Raw genomic sequence first — 20,117 nt, 5'->3', positions numbered from 1 at the left:
GTGTCGGCACTATCCACATCCTAATCTAACGCTGTTATATTTGTACTTCTTTCTGTTTAATTTTCAGCATGTGTGTTGTTAGTGTCCAGTAGGGCTTAGAACTATAAATGAGAACAACAGACAAGGGAGACCATACTCACGAGGAACCAGGGTAGTCAAATTATTAGCAGAAACAATGGTTCCTGTGGATTAATATAGACATCTATCCTGATATTGGTATGCACAATCGTAATGGAAAGGGCTAGGATGATGTCAAAAGGAGAAAAGATCACATACACCTTTGTTTCTGTTTTTCACAATCGATTTTCATGTTTTTGAAAAGTTAATCAAATATATACAGGAAGTAATAAAACAATAGTACGTGGTGTCCCCAGTGAGAATGGAACCTAAAACAATTGTGACATATTAGAGGCCTATGTGCATGGTTTCCAGTTTTTCCAAATTTGACCATTTCAAAGTATACAGATTATAAACTGTGTCTCTATAAAATGATAAGCACTGGTTAATGGTTCGCTTTAGTTATTTGTCGACGACGTTTCAACCCTTTGTGCAATGTAGGGTCTCTTCAGGACCTAGAAGTGTAGGTACATCTAAAAAGAGAAGGAGACTATAAGTATGTGGCCATAGTAAGAGTAATAGTGCTCAAATTGGAGCGCCAAGGGTCACTTAGTACCTCAGAGAGTGACTGCGCTGCAGGGTGATGGATAGGTGCCACAAGCAAGTGAAAAAAAGAAGGAATGGATACTCACAAGGGACCCAGCCGGGTGCTGCAAATGTGAGAGGAGAAATGTAGTACATTAGAGAGGAACTAGTAATATAAGAGTCAGTATCAGCAATATAACCATAGTGCATAATATGCTAATACATGAGAGCTAACCCCATTGTGAGGGTAGGGCTGGCAAACCAATTAATAGCACAGCGCGATGAAGCAGAGATACCATGGCGGAACTCAATCTAGGTCGCACAGCAATGTGTGCGATCCTGTTTCGATCGCTGTAGGAAAAAGGGGATGTCTGTGAGAAATATTGCATTGCATCCGGTATATCAGCGGTAGAGAAGAGAGATAATAAATGATCTTACCCAAAGGAAAGAATGCACATACAGGAGGTGCAGTCACTCGGCCCTGTAAATTTTAAATGAATCCCACGACTTAGCTTTTCAGTCTTGTGGGTGGCGATTCCTATTATACAATGTAGGGGCATATTCACAAGAACGAGTGATAAGTATCGCAAAAATAGCTTAACACAACTCTTCACATCCCAGCCCATCGCGGGAAAATAATGCAGTGTTAAAGTTGTATTCTCAACACGATTCAGAAAAGGGGGTGGTGATGAACAGAGTGTCTGAATTAAGCAGACCACTCTTACCCAGTCCAAAGATCAGGGCTTGATCCATCACCGTTATTTATCTCACTGCACCATCCCAGCTCAGAACCTGGATATATGCAAATCAGTCTGTCCCTGGCCCAGTGCATCATGGGAACAGGGCAGACTAAACTACCAAGCCAATTCTTCACCAGAAAGGAGACAAGCTACCGGGGACCGGTTTCTGGCATTTCAGCCGTCTTCGGCCCGGCTTGCTTGAATCCTGATGGTGCAGTGAGAAAGGGACTCATGTCTGAGTATACCCTGCCACACCTATAGTGGCCGAAAACCATTCAGAAAAGGGGGTGGTGATGAACAGAGTGTCTGAATTAAGCAGACCACTCTTACCCAGTCCAAAGATCAGGGCTTGATCCATCACCGTTATTTATCTCACTGCACCATCCCAGCTCAGAACCTGGCTATATGCAAATCAGTCTGTCCCTGGCCCAGTGCATCATGGGAACAGGGCAGACTAAACGACCAAGCCAATTCTTCACCAGAAAGGAGACAAGTTACCGGGGACCGGTTTCTAGCATTTCAGCCGTCTTCGGCCCGGCTTGCTTAAATCCTGATGGTGCAGTGAGAAAGGGACTCATGTCTGAGTATACCCTGCCACACCTATAGTGGCCAAAAACGATTCAGAAAAGGGGATGGTGATGAACAGAGTGTCTGAATTAAGCAGACCACTCTTACCCAGTCCAAAGATCAGGACTTGATCCATCACCGTTATTTATCTCACTGCACCATCCCAGCTCAGAACCTGGCTATATGCAAATCAGTCTGTCCCTGGCCCAGTGCATCATGGGAACAGGGCAGACTAAACTACCAAGCCAATTCTTCACCAGAAAGGAGACAAGCTACCGGGGACCGGTTTCTGGCATTTCAGCCGTCTTCGGCCCGGCTTGCTTGAATCCTGATGGTGCAGTGAAAAAGGGACTCATGACTGAGTATACCCTGCCACACCTATAGTGGCCAAAAACGATTCAGAAAAGGGGGTGGTGATGAACAGAGTGTCTGAATTAAGCAGACCACTCTTACCCAGTCCAAAGATCAGGGCTTGATCCATCACCGTTATTTATCTCCCCCTTTTCTGAATCATTTTTGTCCACCATAAGCGTGGAAGGGTATACTCAGATGTGAGTCCCTAGCTCATTGCACCATCAGGATTCAAGCAAGCCGGGCCGAAGACGGCTGAAATGCCAGAAACCGGTCCCCGGTAGCTTGTTTCCTTCCCAGTATAAGAATTGGCTTGGTAGTTTGGTCTGCCCTGTTCCCATGATGCACTGGGCCAGGGTCAGACTAATTTGCATATAGCCAAGTTCTGAGCTGGGATGGTGCAGTGAGCTAAAAAACGGTGATGGATCAAGCCCTGATCTTTCGACTGGGTAAGAGTGGTCTGCTTAATTCAGACGCTCTGTTCATCACCACCCCCTTTTCTGAATCATTTTTGTCCACCATAAGCGTGGAAGGGTATACTCAGATGTGAGTCCCTAGCTCATTGCACCATCAGGATTCAAGCAAGCCGGGCCGAAGACGGCTGAAATGCCAGAAACCGGTGCCCGGTAGCTTGTTTCCTTCCCAGTATAAGAATTGGCTTGGTAGTTTGGTCTGCCCTGTTCCCATGATGCACTGGGCCAGGGTCATACTAATTTGCATATAGCCAAGTTCTGAGCTGGGATGGCGCAGTGAGCTAAAAAACGGTGATGGATCAAGCCCTGATCTTTGGACTGGGTAAGAGTGGTCTGCTTAATTCAGACGCTCTGTTCATCACCACCCCCTTTTCTGAATCATTTTTGTCCACCATAAGCGTGGAAAGGTATACTCAGATGTGAGTCCCTAGCTCATTGCACCATCAGGATTCAAGCAAGCCGGGCCCAAGACGGCTGAAATGCCAGAAACCGGTCCCCGGTAGCTTGTTTCCTTCCCAGTATAAGAATTGGCTTGGTAGTTTGGTCTGCCCTGTTCCCATGATGCACTGGGCCAGGGCCAGACTAATTTGCATATAGCCAAGTTCTGAGCTGGGATGGTGCAGTGAGCTAAAAAACGGTGATGGATCAAGCCCTGATCTTTGGACTGGGTAAGAGTGGTCTGCTTAATTCAGACGCTCTGTTCATCACCACCCCCTTTTCTGAATCATTTTTGTCCACCATAAGCGTGAAAGGGTATACTCAGATGTGAGTCCCTAGCTCATTGCACCATCAGGATTCAAGCAAGCCGGGCCGAAGACGGCTGAAATGCCAGAAACCGGTCCCCGGTAGCTTGTTTCCTTCCCAGTATAAGAATTGGCTTGGTAGTTTGGTCTGCCCTGTTCCCATGATGCACTGGGCCAGGGTCAGACTAATTTGCATATAGCCAAGTTCTGAGCTGGGATGGTGCAGTGAGCTAAAAAACGGTGATGGATCAAGCCCTGATCTTTGGACTGGGTAAGAGTGGTCTGCTTAATTCAGACGCTCTGTTCATCACCACCCCCTTTTCTGAATCATTTTTGTCCACCATAAGCGTGGAAGGGTATACTCAGATGTGAGTCCCTAGCTCATTGCACCATCAGGATTCAAGCAAGCCGGGCCGAAGACTGCTGAAATGCCAGAAACCGGTCCCCGGTAGCTTGTTTCCTTCCCAGTATAAGAATTGGCTTGGTAGTTTGGTCTGCCCTGTTCCCATGATGCACTGGGCCAGGGTCAGACTAATTTGCATATAGCCAAGTTCTGAGCTGGGATGGTGCAGTGAGCTAAAAAACGGTGATGGATCAAGCCGTGATCTTTGGACTGGGTAAGAGTGGTCTGCTTAATTCAGACGCTCTGTTCATCACCACCCCCTTTTCTGAATCATTTTTGTCCACCATAAGCGTGGAAGGGTATACTCAGATGTGAGTCCCTAGCTCATTGCACCATCAGGATTCAAGCAAGCCGGGCCGAAGACGGCTGAAATGCCAGAAACCGGTCCCTGGTAGCTTGTTTCCTTTCCAGTATAAGAATTGGCTTGGTAGTTTGGTCTGCCCTGTTCCCATGATGCACTGGGCCAGGGTCAGACTAATTTGCATATAGCCAAGTTCTGAGCTGGGATGGTGCAGTGAGCTAAAAAACGGTGATGGATCAAGCCCTGATCTTTGGACTGGGTAAGAGTGGTCTGCTTAATTCAGACGCTCTGTTCATCACCACCCCCTTTTCTGAATCATTTTTGTCCACCATAAGCGTGGAAGGGTATACTCAGATGTGAGTCCCTAGCTCATTGCACCATCAGGATTCAAGCAAGCCGGGCCGAAGACGGCTGAAATGCCAGAAACCGGTGCCCGGTAGCTTGTTTCCTTCCCAGTATAAGAATTGGCTTGGTAGTTTGGTCTGCCCTGTTCCCATGATGCACTGGGCCAGGGTCATACTAATTTGCATATAGCCAAGTTCTGAGCTGGGATGGTGCAGTGAGCTAAAAAACGGTTATGGATCAAGCCCTGATCCTTGGACTGGGTAAGAGTGGTCTGCTTAATTCAGACGCTCTGTTCATCACCACCCCCTTTTCTGAATCATTTTTGTCCACCATAAGCGTGGAAGGGTATACTCAGATGTGAGTCCCTAGCTCATTGCACCATCAGGATTCAAGCAAGCCGGGCCCAAGACGGCTGAAATGCCAGAAACCGGTCCCCGGTAGCTTGTTTCCTTCCCAGTATACGAATTGGCTTGGTAGTTTGGTCTGCCCTGTTCCCATGATGCACTGGGCCAGGGCCAGACTAATTTGCATATAGCCAAGTTCTGAACTGGGATGGTGCAGTGAGCTAAAAAACGGTGATGGATCAAGCCCTGATCTTTGGACTGGGTAAGAGTGGTCTGCTTAATTCAGACGCTCTGTTCATCACCACCCCCTTTTCTGAATCATTTTTGTCCACCATAAGCGTGGAAGGGTATACTCAGATGTGAGTCCCTAGCTCATTGCACCATCAGGATTCAAGCAAGCCGGGCCGAAGACGGCTGAAATGCCAGAAACCGGTCCCCGGTAGCTTGTTTCCTTCCCAGTATAAGAATTGGCTTGGTAGTTTGGTCTGCCCCGTTCCCATGATGCACTGGGCCAGGGTCAGACTAATTTGCATATAGCCAAGTTCTGAGCTGGGATGGTGCAGTGAGCTAAAAAACGGTGATGGATCAAGCCCTGATCTTTGGACTGGGTAAGAGTGGTCTGCTTAATTCAGACGCTCTGTTCATCACCACCCCCTTTTCTGAATCATTTTTGTCCACCATAAGCGTGGAAGGGTATACTCAGATGTGAGTCCCTAGCTCATTGCACCATCAGGATTCAAGCAAGCTGGGCCGAAGACGGCTGAAATGCCAGAAACCGGTCCCCGGTAGCTTGTTTCCTTCCCAGTATAAGAATTGGCTTGGTAGTTTGGTCTGCCCTGTTCCCATGATGCACTGGGCCAGGGTCAGACTAATTTGCATATAGCCAAGTTCTGAGCTGGGATGGTGCAGTGAGCTAAAAAACGGTGATGGATCAAGCCCTGATCTTTGGCCTGGGTAAGAGTGGTCTGCTTAATTCAGACGCTCTGTTCATCACCACCCCCTTTTCTGAATCATTTTTGTCCACCATAAGCGTGGAAGGGTATACTCAGATGTGAGTCCCTAGCTCATTGCACCATCAGGATTCAAGCAAGCCGGGCCGAAGACGGCTGAAATGCCAGAAACCGGTCCCCGGTAGCTTGTTTCCTTTCCAGTATAAGAATTGGCTTGGTAGTTTGGTCTGCCCTGTTCCCATGATGCACTGGGCCAGGGTCAGACTAATTTGCATATAGCCAAGTTCTGAGCTGGGATGGTGCAGTGAGCTAAAAAACGGTGATGGATCAAGCCCTGATCTTTGGACTGGGTAAGAGTGGTCTGCTTAATTCAGACGCTCTGTTCATCACCACCCCCTTTTCTGAATCATTTTTGTCCACCATCAGCGTGGAAGGGTATACTCAGATGTGAGTCCCTAGCTCATTGCACCATCAGGATTCAAGCAAGCCGAGCCGAAGACGGCTGAAATGCCAGAAACCGGTCCCCGGTAGCTTGTTTCCTTCCCAGTATAAGAATTGGCTTGGTAGTTTGGTCTGCCCTGTTCCCAAGATGCACTGGGCCAGGGTCAGACTAATTTGCATATAGCCAAGTTCTGAGCTGGGATGGTGCAGTGAGCTAAAAAACGGTGATGGATCAAGCCCTGATCTTTGGGCTGGGTAAGAGTGGTCTGCTTAATTCAGACGCTCTGTTCATCACCACCCCCTTTTCTGAATCATTTTTGTCCACCATAAGCGTGATAGGGTATACTCAGATGTGAGTCCCTAGCTCATTGCACCATCAGGATTCAAGCAAGCCGGGCCGAAGACGGCTGAAATGACAGAAACCGGTCCCCGGTAGCTTGTTTCCTTCCCAGTATAAGAATTGGCTTGGTAGTTTGGTCTGCCCTGTTCCCATGATGCACTGGGCCAGGGTCAGACTAATTTGCATATAGCCAAGTTCTGAGCTGGGATGGTGCAGTGAGCTAAAAAACGGTGATGGATCAAGCCCTGATCTTTGGCCTGGGTAAGAGTGGTCTGCTTAATTCAGACGCTCTGTTCATCACCACCCCCTTTTCTGAATCGTATTCTCAACACAGCGGTATCATGAGATAGGCTCACGATAACGCGTCAAAAGACCACGTTAAAATCAAGGCGACGCCGCATAAATGTTAAACACGAACGCAAAAAAGTTGCGATGAGGCCATTGCGATACAAAAATCAGCGATGACCAGCGACAGGCCTGCAATTCCCATGCGTCATGTGAGAAAATGCACCATAAAAGCAGAACAAAAACAAAGGAAAAAAAAATAAACAGCGTAGAACCATGGATGCACCTGGACCAAGTGCAGAGGCCAACGCGAACCCCACAAGCCCCAGAGACCACCAGCAAGGAACCTCGGGTCGGGGAAGGCCAAGGAGAAGAGGAAGTCAGGGTTCAGTCCGCGTGAAAACCAGATCAGCGTCACGGAGGTGACACTAACAAGTGTTTTTCACCTCGACTGTGTTATTGACAACACAAACGGAAATATGGTGGCCACAGTCATCAGTGTGGAGACAGTGCACAGAGTTGGGAGTCTGGACACAGCTCGATAGGACCTGACACAACATCAACAGGGATAGTAACAACCAGGGACTGGGGGGGGGGGGGGGGGGGAGATGGGCACGATGGCACACATGCACAACAATGTGTAGCACACTGCATACCCACAATGACCCTGGATCATAGCCCTGATCCCTGTGGCACAACACAGCACACATGCAAACACCAAGTAGGCCCCTATCCACCCTGTGCCCAAGGGGGTCCCACCCCACACATCAACAATCCCACAAACAACACATACACATGTGCGAAACCCTGCAAAGATGCGCATTTGTTAGCCACACTGACAATGCAAGTGACACTACAGAATGATCAGCATGGCTGCAGTATAATCATCATGACATTGTGCGCGCCACAACACTGAGGTGGATGAGTGTGGACCACAACCGAAAAGAAGCAGGTCACACTCTGACACATCCACGCGCACAAACAACCCTTGACGTCAACAATACATCTGCAGAGAAACAATACACAAGAGTACAATAACCGTTCAAGAGCACAAATGACCCAAGTTGCCAACATCTCAGCACCCTAAACGCACAGAAGTCAAAGGCACACCGACTCAGAGGGATAAGGGGCAGCAAAATCACAGCTGCAGGGGCGACTCTCCCACAATGCAGCACACACACAGCAATAACAGCACGTCCACATTGATGACAATGTGGTACAAAGTGCAACACTTACACTGCAGAACAGAGGACACAACTGGGTCCGCTTGTGCTTAGAAACTAGCCAGTCACATTGACATAGCAGGAAACTGTGAGATGAAAATGTACGTGTACAACCTCACAACCGTCATGTTGTCCGAATGTCCAGTGTCCCGCATCAAATAGTCAGCTCCTCCCAAACAGTCACTGTAGGAGGTGCTTCAGAGTTGGGAGTGGGGGCTGTGCTTTCACAATTGAATAAAGATGGTCAAGACTAGCCAGTAGCTTTTATAAGCAGAAGGCTGACCCCTAGAGAGAACCGTTGGTCAGCTAATGAGAGGGAGGCCTTTGCTGTGGTTTGGGCCCTGAGGAAGTTGAGGTCATACTTGTTTGGTACTCACTTCAAGGTTCAGACAGACCATAAGCCCCTCTTGTGGCTAAATCAGACGAAGGGTGAAAATCCCAAACTACTCAGGTGGCCCATTTCCCTACAGAGGATGGACCTTACAGTGGAACATAGACCTGGGAGTGACCATGCCAATGCACATGGACTCTCCAGATATTTCCACTTAGAACATGAAGACTCAACTGTTATGAAGGAAATTGAGGCCTTAACATAGGTACTGTCTCAGAAGCACAAATCCTTTGTGTCACAGAGACAAGCTGGCCCTTTGACCTAGAATAGCCCTCATTTCACAATAACGAGCAACAGAGAGGCTGTCCCCTTACGTATCCTAAATACGTAATCTCCATGTCCAACAGTGACTAACCTACGTCACAACGAATTCTTGGAAACAGACCAAGAACACATCTTCCTCTGACCAACATTACGTCAATCCAAGACACCTTTCCAATGTAATGGGGTTAGACTAACTCCTAGGGGGATTCTTGGCTCTCTAAAGACCTACACACATGATAGGTACACTTAGGTACATCTAGTTAGGCATCATAGGAGTGTAGGCTTTATCTTAATGCATTCTGTATTTCATGTATTTGTTCATTACTATTGCAAAATGGTATAACTATACAAAGCCTTTTTATTTAACTGCACTGCTGGCCATAATTCTCTGCTACTGTCCAACAGTTGTCACAGCATATATAACCAGTACTAGAAGGACAACTGTGCAATAAATTTTATTGTAAACACACCCAACTGTTTCTTCTATGTACTTCTCTCAGATGAGAGACTGAATGAAAAGTAGTATATTGTTTCCATGATCCTGAGGGATGTGGGTTTTATGTTATGTGGTTGCCAGAAGCTATTCCCTTTTGTCTTCAAGAAGTTTCTAGTGGCCTCTTAGCTAGCTGGTACACAGTAATTAAGTTTAATATACATAATAGGGGCATACAGACCTCAGTCTTATGCCAAGCCTATCGTGTATGTTATACCAATGCGCAGAACCTATAAGGGATATAGGAACTACACTACATGGCGCCAAACCGAGACTGCGGCACTTATTTACCAATAGAATCTGAGTAATTCAGTCATGCTTATTCTCAGAACTCACAAAATGCCAGAGACGTCTGGAGTGGGTAGACACAAAATTCCGCCACAGCTGAGTAGGCAAACTTCCTATGTATTGGCTGTTGGTTAAATCAAGCTTGAAGGAAAAAGTTCCCGAACAACTGTGCCTTTTTAAAACCTTATCTGAAAACCCTTTTGAGGACATTTTGTTTTCACAACACAATGTCTGCCGAGGCAGCTGCTTCTGTCACGGGGACACAGGTCTCAAAAGACGAAGAGGAAGCAAATGCAAAACATTTTGCACCCAAAGTCAGGCATACACTCACACAAAAACACCTCAGACATGGTTTAACAGACCGAGGAGGTACAGTGATTATTATAGAGGCACACGAAGATTATCAAACAGATGTGTTCTATTCTTGGGTTACATCCCCAGCCGCAAATGCAACAACTCAGACTTTTTATTCTTACATACATAAAAAAGTCCCAGCGGTCTACACTCCTTTTGAGGAGATTAAGATTCCGCTCACTAACCAGAATCACAATTTCTGGTTTAATGGCGCCCTACAAACAAATAAATAAAACACGGCTCGGTCCACTAGGTAGACCAGGAGCTACATGGCGGACATTAACCGGCTACACACCACATCCTGACATTGAAATAATGCCACAAGATACACTGCTCTTACAACACAAAGAGTTGGTAACTCGTCATGAGGACACTTGGTGTCCAGCCCACAGTAGCTACAAATAATACAGCTCCTACACAGAGCACCGCTACTAAAATCACTCCACAAAACACACACACAGTAATGGGTAAACTGCCCATGAAACGTGAACAGATTCCTTTCTGGGTAGCTCAGAAGATCACCCAGTTAGAAGAAGTATTTCTAAATAACACACCATTTGAAAGCATATAATGCTTACACCCTGCTTGCCCATAGGGATAACACCACAGTTAGAGGACTGCACCAACTGGGGTACAGCCTTTGCTGCCATATATACCAGAACTCATGGTATTCCTTCCTTAGCAGTAATTCCAGATGTCTTACGACAGATACAGAACAAGTATGGAGCTGAACCAGCTCTGAGCTTAGGTATGAAATTACTAGGTAATTATGACCAGCTATCCACAATAATACTAGCTAACATTAAAGGGGAAGCAGCTTCAGTGGCGATCCGCCAACACCTAAGAGAGGTCAGTCTTATAGACCAACCACAAGAACTTCCTAAAATAATTAAAACTGCATCTGCAGAACTGTGAAGGGACAGTTTGGGTGGAAAGGCTTTTAAAAATCACAGCTAATGGGCAGTCCTGAGAAGGACACTTCTAAGCAGACACATACTCCTTCTAAAGAAGAAGAGGGAAAATAATTAAAAAAACATTTTTCAGAAAAGATTCTCAGTCCCGAGGTAGGTCTCCTCAACAGGAGCCCTCTGCAAAGAGGTATAACCTTTGGAATGGGGATAATATTAGGAAAACTGCAGTGCTTAATTTGTAAAAAAAAAAAAAAAAAAAGTGGTACCTGGGCTCTCAGCAGGAGGACACTAGAGCTTGCCCCTGGCAGCTCTGCCAATGACTGCACAAACACACTACTAATCATCACACTCTTAAAAGTGTAACAATTCATACTATTACAGGCCCCCAAAGCTATAAGAATGGCTTTGTAGGTAAATGCTACTAATTTAAATTTAAATAATGAACAAAAGTTGTGGTGCTTGTACCTAAATTGGCAGACATCACTACCATGTGGCAGACAGTCATAAGCCCTGGCACAAATTAAGCACTGGAAACCTGACAGGTATCAGGATACTGATACACATTCCTCCCGATAAACAACCCAGGGAGAGAAGGAAAGTCAGCACACAATGAAGAGCGCAAGCAGTCCAGGGATAAGCACGCTCAGGACTCTTCTGAAACAGAAGACAAGCCACACCTCAATTTAATTTTTTTTTAAAAAGACTCAAAGTTAGACTTGCACAGAATCCTAAGGACTCAACTTCTGAACGGGGATTGGGCTCAGACAATGCTAAGGCAATGCGGCAGAAGTAACAATAGCTCACCAGAACCTGAAGGAATTTCTGGACAGCAAAATTGAATGATTACATCACCATAGAAACACCAGACAAAAGGGTAAGCGTCCCACACAAGTTATATGAAATAGCACTCCGCATGGAGGAGGACGAACACAGAAAAGTAAAAGGTCTCTTTGCGAAGACCCTATAGTCTGGTTTTGATGTACTGTTAGCAGAATAAGATTAGCCATCAGCATTCATCAGGGAGCGCCCAAAGGGAGAAAGTATATTTTTTCCTGAATTTTCCAACCATGTTTCTGTTCACGTTATACATACATATGCACAGGAGTGGGCAGTAGCCCAGGTCAAGCAATGTATAAAAGTCATGATGGTTGGGATGAGGACTCAACCCACCATGTGATCCTGTTAATAGTTTGACCACATGCTCAAAGACAATATCCTATTAAGCAAGATGCTAAAATACAGGTCAGTTAGATCATAGATCGACTTGAATCCAAGGGGATGGTTTGAAAGTGCACTTCACAATGAACAATCCCTTGCATCACTTATCAAAACCTGATAATACATTTAGTCTGGTTTTCATTTACAGACACTTGAACACTTGCACAAAGACACTTGCCATGTCCAACTTGCAGATAGTGCTGCATTAATGAATAACATTATGCGGGAGAAAATACAAATCAACATTTGTTATCTCAAATGGATGTTTCTGTCAAACTTTAGCACCTGACAACATGTACCTAACAGCATTTAGTATATTAGAGTCCCAGAGACAATGTTTTGTCATCTCCCCCTTGGGTATAAGAACAGCTCAGGGGTATTTTCTGAAAGAATTACTGAATTGCTAAAGCACTTTGATGAAGAAGTGTTGTCCTATATTCTGTGATATTTATCTAAACGGACAACCTTATTGGCAAACACTTGACCAGTTTAAGCACCATTATTATGGGATTGCCCTCTGGGGGCTACAAATTTAATTTTGAGAAAGTCAGAAATTGCCCACCTCAGTGTCCTATTTTTGGGATAAGAGTTTTCAAGTGAAGGCAAAAGCCTGGCAGCTAACATTTTAGAAAAATGTGCGCTGCCCCAGCCTCCAAATACATTAAACAACTTCCAATCAGTTCTGGGATTCCAAGATTTTGACAGAACATACATTTTTGATTTCACAAAGAGAGTAAAACCTTTCTACGACATTTTTCAAACATGACTTTACAGTCAAACACTGGACATAAGAACACACCAATATTCTTTGTTCACACCAGGAAGATATTATTGCTTCCAAATACATTCACAGACGTGTAAACTAGCACCACTTGGTACTCAGTATCATTTTGGGTCAATTTGGGTACATTTATTTTAACTTTTAATAAAGGTGAAACTACCATTCACATACGATTCTCATCTGTACACAAACACTGAAATTAGTTTTAATTCAACAGAAAAATAAATAAATTCTGACAACCATTCAGGCTGTAGCAAAAGAAAGAGCACTGGCTAAGTGGAAGAGGCATGATTGTTGTCACCCCAGTACAATGGCTAGAATTCCTAATGCCAAAGCCTTACATCCAGAATGGATACAAAGAGCTATCTCTTTTGCTGCATCAGACTTTGAATGCAGACTTGATTCAAGTTAAAAAACACAGGCATTCCTGCAATATGAAAAAGAACACCATCTACCAAAGGAAATCTTGCCTCTAGATCAGTATGAATTTTAAAAATCTACACTGATGGGTCTGCCCCACCAGCCACTTTTGATAAAGATTAGATGCTGGATAGCAAGTTCCGTCCTCATTGCACCAAAAAACTACCTCTAGGTAATAGCACGGCTTGGTTGGCAGCTTTAAAAGCCCTGATACTTGCACTTGTAAACACGGATCGAGAATTCCCAACACTCATTGTGTTTGATTCCGTTTACTGTGTGCAATGATATAATAACATTTTACACCATTGGGAACAAAATGGGTTTAAAGATGAAACAAGGTGGCACAATTAAAATACGAAAATTATGGGAACAGGTAGTGGAGTTGAGAAACGACCTACCAAAAACTCATGTGATTAACACACTGAGTCATCAATGTGATGGCGTGCACATTGAAGGGAATTCATTGCCTGTTGAAGCCACATGGGGGGGCTGTTCACACAGGTTCCATAGCTGTGCACACTCGTCCAACAACGAGAATAGACTGTTAGAATATGGTGGCTGTAATCGCTTCACGCAAAAGCAGCAAAGCAGTGCCTAAAATTTCAACTCAAATACTCCTACAAGTTAGATGCAAACAACATTCCATATGCTCAGATTCCTGGAGTGGGGGATAGAGTATTTTCAATATATGGATAGTAGGCAGGAATTACAGCCAGATTCATCAATGTCCAATTCTCTGTTTTTTAAATTGCGAGTAAATGCGAATCACAATTTAGAAATTGCAGAACGGCATTCATGATGTTTTGCGATGAAAAAATGCGATTCGCAAGCGGCCGCAATCGCCGATTGCGAAAAGGCAGAAATCGGTAAATAATCTCAGAATCAGCCGATACCCCTGTTGAAATTGCGATTTCACAATTACCGATATCGCAAATTGCGATCTCGCTAACTGCGAGATCACAAAAACGGCAAGTCGCATCCTGAGCACAGTGATGACATCACAACCAGGAAGTAGGCAGGTCCCACCCTCATTCAGCAGTGAGAGGCTGAAGCACAGGCAACAGTAGCAGAGCTCCCCTCCAGCATTCCAACAGGACAACAGAAGAAGACACCACAGTGGTAGCCATTTCAGAGGATGCAGCAGGAGCTTCCATCAGTGGGAGGAAGCGCAAAATAAAGTTTTTGGAGCAGGAGCTCGAACACCTAATTGAAGGAGTTTCCAGGGATCACAACCGCCTATTTGGCAAAGACTCCCGAAGGGTGCCAGAGGCGGACAAAAGACGCATATGGCTGCGCATCCGCGCCAAAGTGAATGCCGTGGGGGTGACCCAGCGCTCGGTGGACGAGCTGAAAAAGCGCTGGTATGACTTGGGAGGGCGGGCAAAAGAAAAGATTGCAGAGAGGCTGGGGGAGCAATTGGCGACGGGTGGAGGGGAGCCCACCGTCCCACCGAACACCCCATTGGAGGACCAGGTGGAGGAGACCATTGACCCACAGGCCTGCGTGGGTGTGACCCGGCTTGACTCCTCACGACTCACCCAAGACACACCAGGTAAGTGCCATGCGACTGCAACCCCCTGTCCCCTAACATTGTCCACGACTCCAGTGCATCCCATTACAAACCTCAATCATGCAGCCAATGTATAGCTCCATAGCGCAATTGCATTGTGGGACATGTAGTCTGCCCACAATTATCAACCTGTACCATAGAGCCTCACATGTCCAGTGACAGTCAATCCTGCAGCCAGACAGGGAATGGTAGACTGCATGCATGTAGCAAGCCTAACTGTGTACGTAACATGCCACTATTCAACGTCCACTTTACATCACAGGTGGCGCTGATGTCCCCAGTACTGACAGTGAGGCCCTGGTGATTGAGGAGAACACGGAGGACACGGAGGGGGATACACACCATACTCCACAGCCCGGACCATCAGGGCAAGCTGCAACAACACCGGTCATCCCACCACCCGCCCCTATGGCCCGTGCCACCCCCGTGACAACAGGCGCTGCAGTCGTACCACGCAGCACACAGCCATCAGTGCGGCCTGCAACACCAGCAGCAGGTCGCCAGCAAACCCGCCGCCCTACGGCTGTTAGGAGCCAGACGAGCGGTCTGGTCAGGGAGCCGCGCACCAACACATCCGCGCAGGGGCAGAATTGTCGAACAGGTGGGCTCTCTATTGAGCGCAGGATGCTGAGTGTTCACCAGATCCAGGCCCGACACCTAGCCGCCATCCACCTCCAACTGGATAAGACGGCACGTAACGTCGCACAAATGACTGCAGCTGTGGAGGCCAACACTCAGGCAATGTCCAGGCAGCGGGATGTCAATTGCCGCAGACACCGACAACTGTTGGCCCGCCTGTCGGCGTACACAAGGTCTAATCACATCATTGGTAACGCCACCTCCCAGCTCTTGCGACGATCCCTGGCCATGCAGGTGCAAATGGTGCGGTGCTGCCAGGACGTTGCTACAGTCCTGGAGAACATATCAGTAGCCATGCAGGGCATGCAGGCCAGTGGCCATGACCAGGTGGGGCGGGCAGACGACAACAGTGAGGCAAGCCACATCAGCCAGTCCCTACCACCGGTCGTGGCACCCCGCCGCAGCAGCAGGCGCTCTGCCGCTGCACGGCAAAATCAGGAGGAGGACGTAGAGAGGAGGTCTGGGCAACTACCCGGAGACGCCACTGAACTGTGGTGCATTCCAAAGAGGCCACATGCTGACACAACAAGTATGCCATACAGACTAACCTGGATATATGACGCAATATGTCAATCTTTGAACACTTTTCAGAATGCCATGTTTATTGTGCAGAAACAGTAACTAAAATTCTGAATAACGGAAAGTGCCTCATGTCATTATTAATGCTGTCATGCATGAGTTGAGTAATGGGTGTGGGGAGTGGGTCCCCAAGAAATAGTTCATGCAGATTTAATTGCGGCGCCTGTGTCCTTCTGCTGGATTCTCCCCGCGTGCGTGACGCACATGTACAGGTGGCCGATTGTCCCGTTCTGACTCACTGCCTGAGATGTCTACAGGTATCCTGCGCTTGGTAGCAATGTTGTGTAGGATAGCACACACGGCCACGATGCTGCAGCAGACCTCAGGATCGTATTTGCTGGCCCCACCAGTCTTGTGCAGTATGCGGAATCTGCTCTTCAAAAGGCCAAATGTCCTCTCAATGCAATTTCTTGTGCGAATGTGTGCTGCATTGTAACGCCGTTGCTGTTGTTTTGCTGGGTTGAGGTATAGGGTGAGTAGGTACTCACGGAGAGCGTAGCCGCTGTCACCTGCATGATAGGAGCAGAGGGTGAGTGCCTGTGCAGCGCAGCGTCATTAGCATATTGTACTGTTGTGTGGCATGTGTACTTACCCAGTAGGAGTCCTTCAGCAAAGTCTCCCCTGGCCAGTCGTGTGTGGAGGCCACTGTGCCGGAATATGAAGGAGTCATGTGTGCTCCCCGGGTACTGTGCTACTATGTCCGTGATGATTGTCTTTGCATTGTATACCATCTGTATATTGAGGGAGTGGTAGGACTTGCGGTTCCGATACATGTATTCTGTTTGTGCAGGTGGGCAGATGTGGATGTGGGTACAGTCAATGCATCCTATGATGTGTGGAAATTGGGCTACATTGTAAAATTGTAGCTTGGTTTCGTTCAAGTCCTGTTGGCTGGTGGGAAATGAAATGTAGTGGTGTAGGCGGGTCAGCATGGCCTCCAGGAAACTCCCTAGGCAGCGGGACATGGTGGGCTGGGATATTCCCCTTGCAACAGCGACTATTCCCTGGAAGCTTCCGGAGGCCAGTAGGTGCAGGCTGCACAATACCTGCACATGTGTGGGGAACGGCGTTGGTCCTCCTTGTTGGGTGCTGCAGGAGGGGGTCTAGGTCCCGGATCAGCTTCATTATCATTGCCCCACTTAGGCGGTACTTTGCGTAGATCTGCTCCTTGGTTTAGCCCAGTAGGGTGACCCGCTGACGGAATATCCGCTCCTGGATACGTCGTCTGTTCCGTGCTGCTCGCTGTAGCCTTCGCCGCCGGACCACCATGTAGAGTCCTGGCATTGTGAGAGTCCTGAGGCTCCAGCTGCATGTCCTTAAGTGTGTTTGTTCAAGCCAGCACCTGTGGGTACTTAGCAATACTTTTTTCAGATGTGTTTTTCTTTTTCATGGTTACCACCTGGTTTGGGTTCTCCTTAATTTGCGCGTCGCTAATTGCGATTTTGTTTTTTTTCGCTATTTGTGATTTTTCATGAATTGCGATTGCGATTTCTTAGCGATTTCACACTTTTATTCACAGAATACCTGCATTCTCGCTATTACCGATTCGCTGATTGTATTCTTCCTGGTTTCTTCGAATTTCATTGCAATTTTGCATACATATTTAGCGAATTCGCAATTTTGTTTATTGAATAACTTTTCTTCAAATTGTGATCGCAATTGCTTTTTCGCAGCTATTGCGATCGCAATTTGGCTTCATGAATCTAGCTGTTAATCATTTAAAGCACACAAGGGCTTGGGCTACGCGCATTCAGGGGTAATAGCTACTATTTCTTCATTGCAACAGTGCTATTGGTGGCCTGGGATCAGAAGACAGACTATTGCCTTTGTCTTGAACTGCAACATCAGTAAACAAATGCCAGGCTACACCATCACAAGACCCGCGCAGGTCCCATTGCTAGATTGCCTCAGATTGTCCACTTGATTGTGTTGTGTATAGGACCACTGCGGCCCCTCACATTTTGAGGTGGCTTAAAAATATATCTTAGTGGCAGTGGGTCCTTGCTCAAGTTTCCTATAAGTATGGCCTCAATACTTGGCTGACGCTCTAAACTGTTATAGAAAGATTTGCGAGTCCACAACAGGAGATACGCAATCAACGTTACACCCTGACTGTGGCCCCACACTTGGCTCTCGAGCCTACTGAGAGGCCATGGAAGGGATAGATGTAGTATTGCGGTACTCCTCTCCAACGCCATCCTGAGGGAATTAAGGTAGAGGAGAGGAAGGACTGGGGCATAGAGCAATCCTTAACAGCTAGGGTATTAGGCGGGGTATTAGTGGGGTCAAACACTTATATGGATTCAGGGGGAAATACACACTCAGCCAAGAAGCTCTCTAGGAGGTGTCACCTCATTTACAAATATGGGACCCTGATCATAGATGTGAAGGTACAGTGGCGGATGAAAACCATTCTGTATCCATGATCGTTTGGCTATTTTACAGGAACTAAATGAAACAAAGAAACAAACAAAGATTCTGTCACAGTGAAATAGGGCCGCCACTGGGAAGTCGAGGTAATCACAGCAAGTCCTGTCCGAATCCAAAAGTCATGGATCTGGGCAGAGAGAGAAAAAGATCTCGGACACAAAGGAATTCGGGCCCTCATACAGAAATACACGTGCCATTTCTTAAAGTGAAAGGAAGAAGAACTGAACTTTTGCCGCATCCTGCCGTGATAAAAACACCAGATTAATTTCAAATGAAAGAATCAACCAAAACCTATGTGGCCAATACTGAGCAGTAGGCCTCGTGAATTCCACAATAGTAGACGTCCCTCTCACTACTATTCCAGAAATTCAAACTGAAAGGCTCATCAGGTTTGAGCAATCAAATCCATGGAGTGGGGGACTATGCAACAATGCAATGGAACCAGTTCTCCTTGAACCAACCATTCAAATTAAAAATAAAAATCAAGACTACACTCAAGTTGCAATTTGGCCAAAAACAAATGTGTACACCAACGTTTTTTCAACAAAAGCATCTATTAATAAAAGCTTCTACGTTTTCTCAACAAAAACATCAACTAAAAAAGGCTTCAATGTTTTTCAACAGAAGCATCAATTAATAAAAGCTTCAACATTTTTCAACAAAAACATCAAATAATAAATGTTTCAACGTTTTTCAACAAAAACATCAAATAATAAATGTTTCAACGTTTTTCAACAACAGCATCAAATAATAAAAGCTTCAAAGTTTTTCAACAAAAACATCAAATAATAACTTCAACATCTGAACGTTTTTTCAGCAAAGACATCAACTATTAACTTCAACATTTCAAGGTTTTCAGCAAAAACAGCAGAAATAACTTCAACTAAATACGATGCAATTTCAACAATTGAACTTACAGCTACTGGCTGTTTCATTAACTGTGATACGTTTTCCATGGCTCCACGTGAACAGGAAGCGACAGCCAGCCCAAAAACAAGCAACAAACATACAAGTACGAACTTTTGAACCTTTTCCTTTCCAAAAGATACAGACCTGGCTTCACCATGAGTAGAACTATGTGGTATTTCTGGGTTCATCTTTTTCTGTTCTGGCTTTGCTTAGAGCTAGCTTTTAGTATGACTCTTAGTGGACACTTTCTACAATACAGGATCAACATAAAACTGAAGCCACGTCTATTTTCAATTCAAATGCAAAAGAGACTTATAAATGTATTCGACCTGAACAAACCTTTATATTCTAAATGATGTACTTAATCATCCAGTTTTTAATTCTGATTAATGTATTTTGAACTTTCATTCATTTTCATTTATTTTTATCATGCATTCAGTGATGTAATTACCTTCAGTAAATGTTTCTGAAAATTGGGTTAATGATACAGTGTATAATATGCTGTCTGTTTTAAGAATAATTGCTACATTTTCAGATCATGAAATGTTAGAGATTTATTCATATTGCAACACTTTATACCTGTTACCTTCATTAAGTTTATCAACTCCTACAGAATTGAAATGCATCTAGAAAGTGGTTGTTTAAACACCAGTAGGAACGTTGCCAAACACCACCATACATACATCAGCAGGGGCAACATTAGATGCTTTTTACAACACAAC

At 45.8% G+C, this 20,117-nt stretch overlaps 1 protein-coding gene across 1 annotated transcript in view; it reads left to right on the top strand.

Moving 5' to 3' along the window:
• LOC147693352 (transient receptor potential cation channel subfamily M member 2-like) overlaps positions 1–20,117 on the top strand; it is a 3,804,886-nt gene that overhangs the window by 566,899 nt on the left and 3,217,870 nt on the right. The gene's annotated exons all lie outside the window — the stretch shown is intronic.

Source organism: Lissotriton vulgaris, chromosome 8 (genome assembly GCF_964263255.1).
Source record: "Lissotriton vulgaris chromosome 8, aLisVul1.2, whole genome shotgun sequence".
NCBI classification, from domain to species: Eukaryota; Metazoa; Chordata; class Amphibia; order Caudata; family Salamandridae; genus Lissotriton; species Lissotriton vulgaris.
Note: the sequence above shows the minus strand (reverse complement) of the source record. Positions and strands in the feature narration are given on the sequence as shown.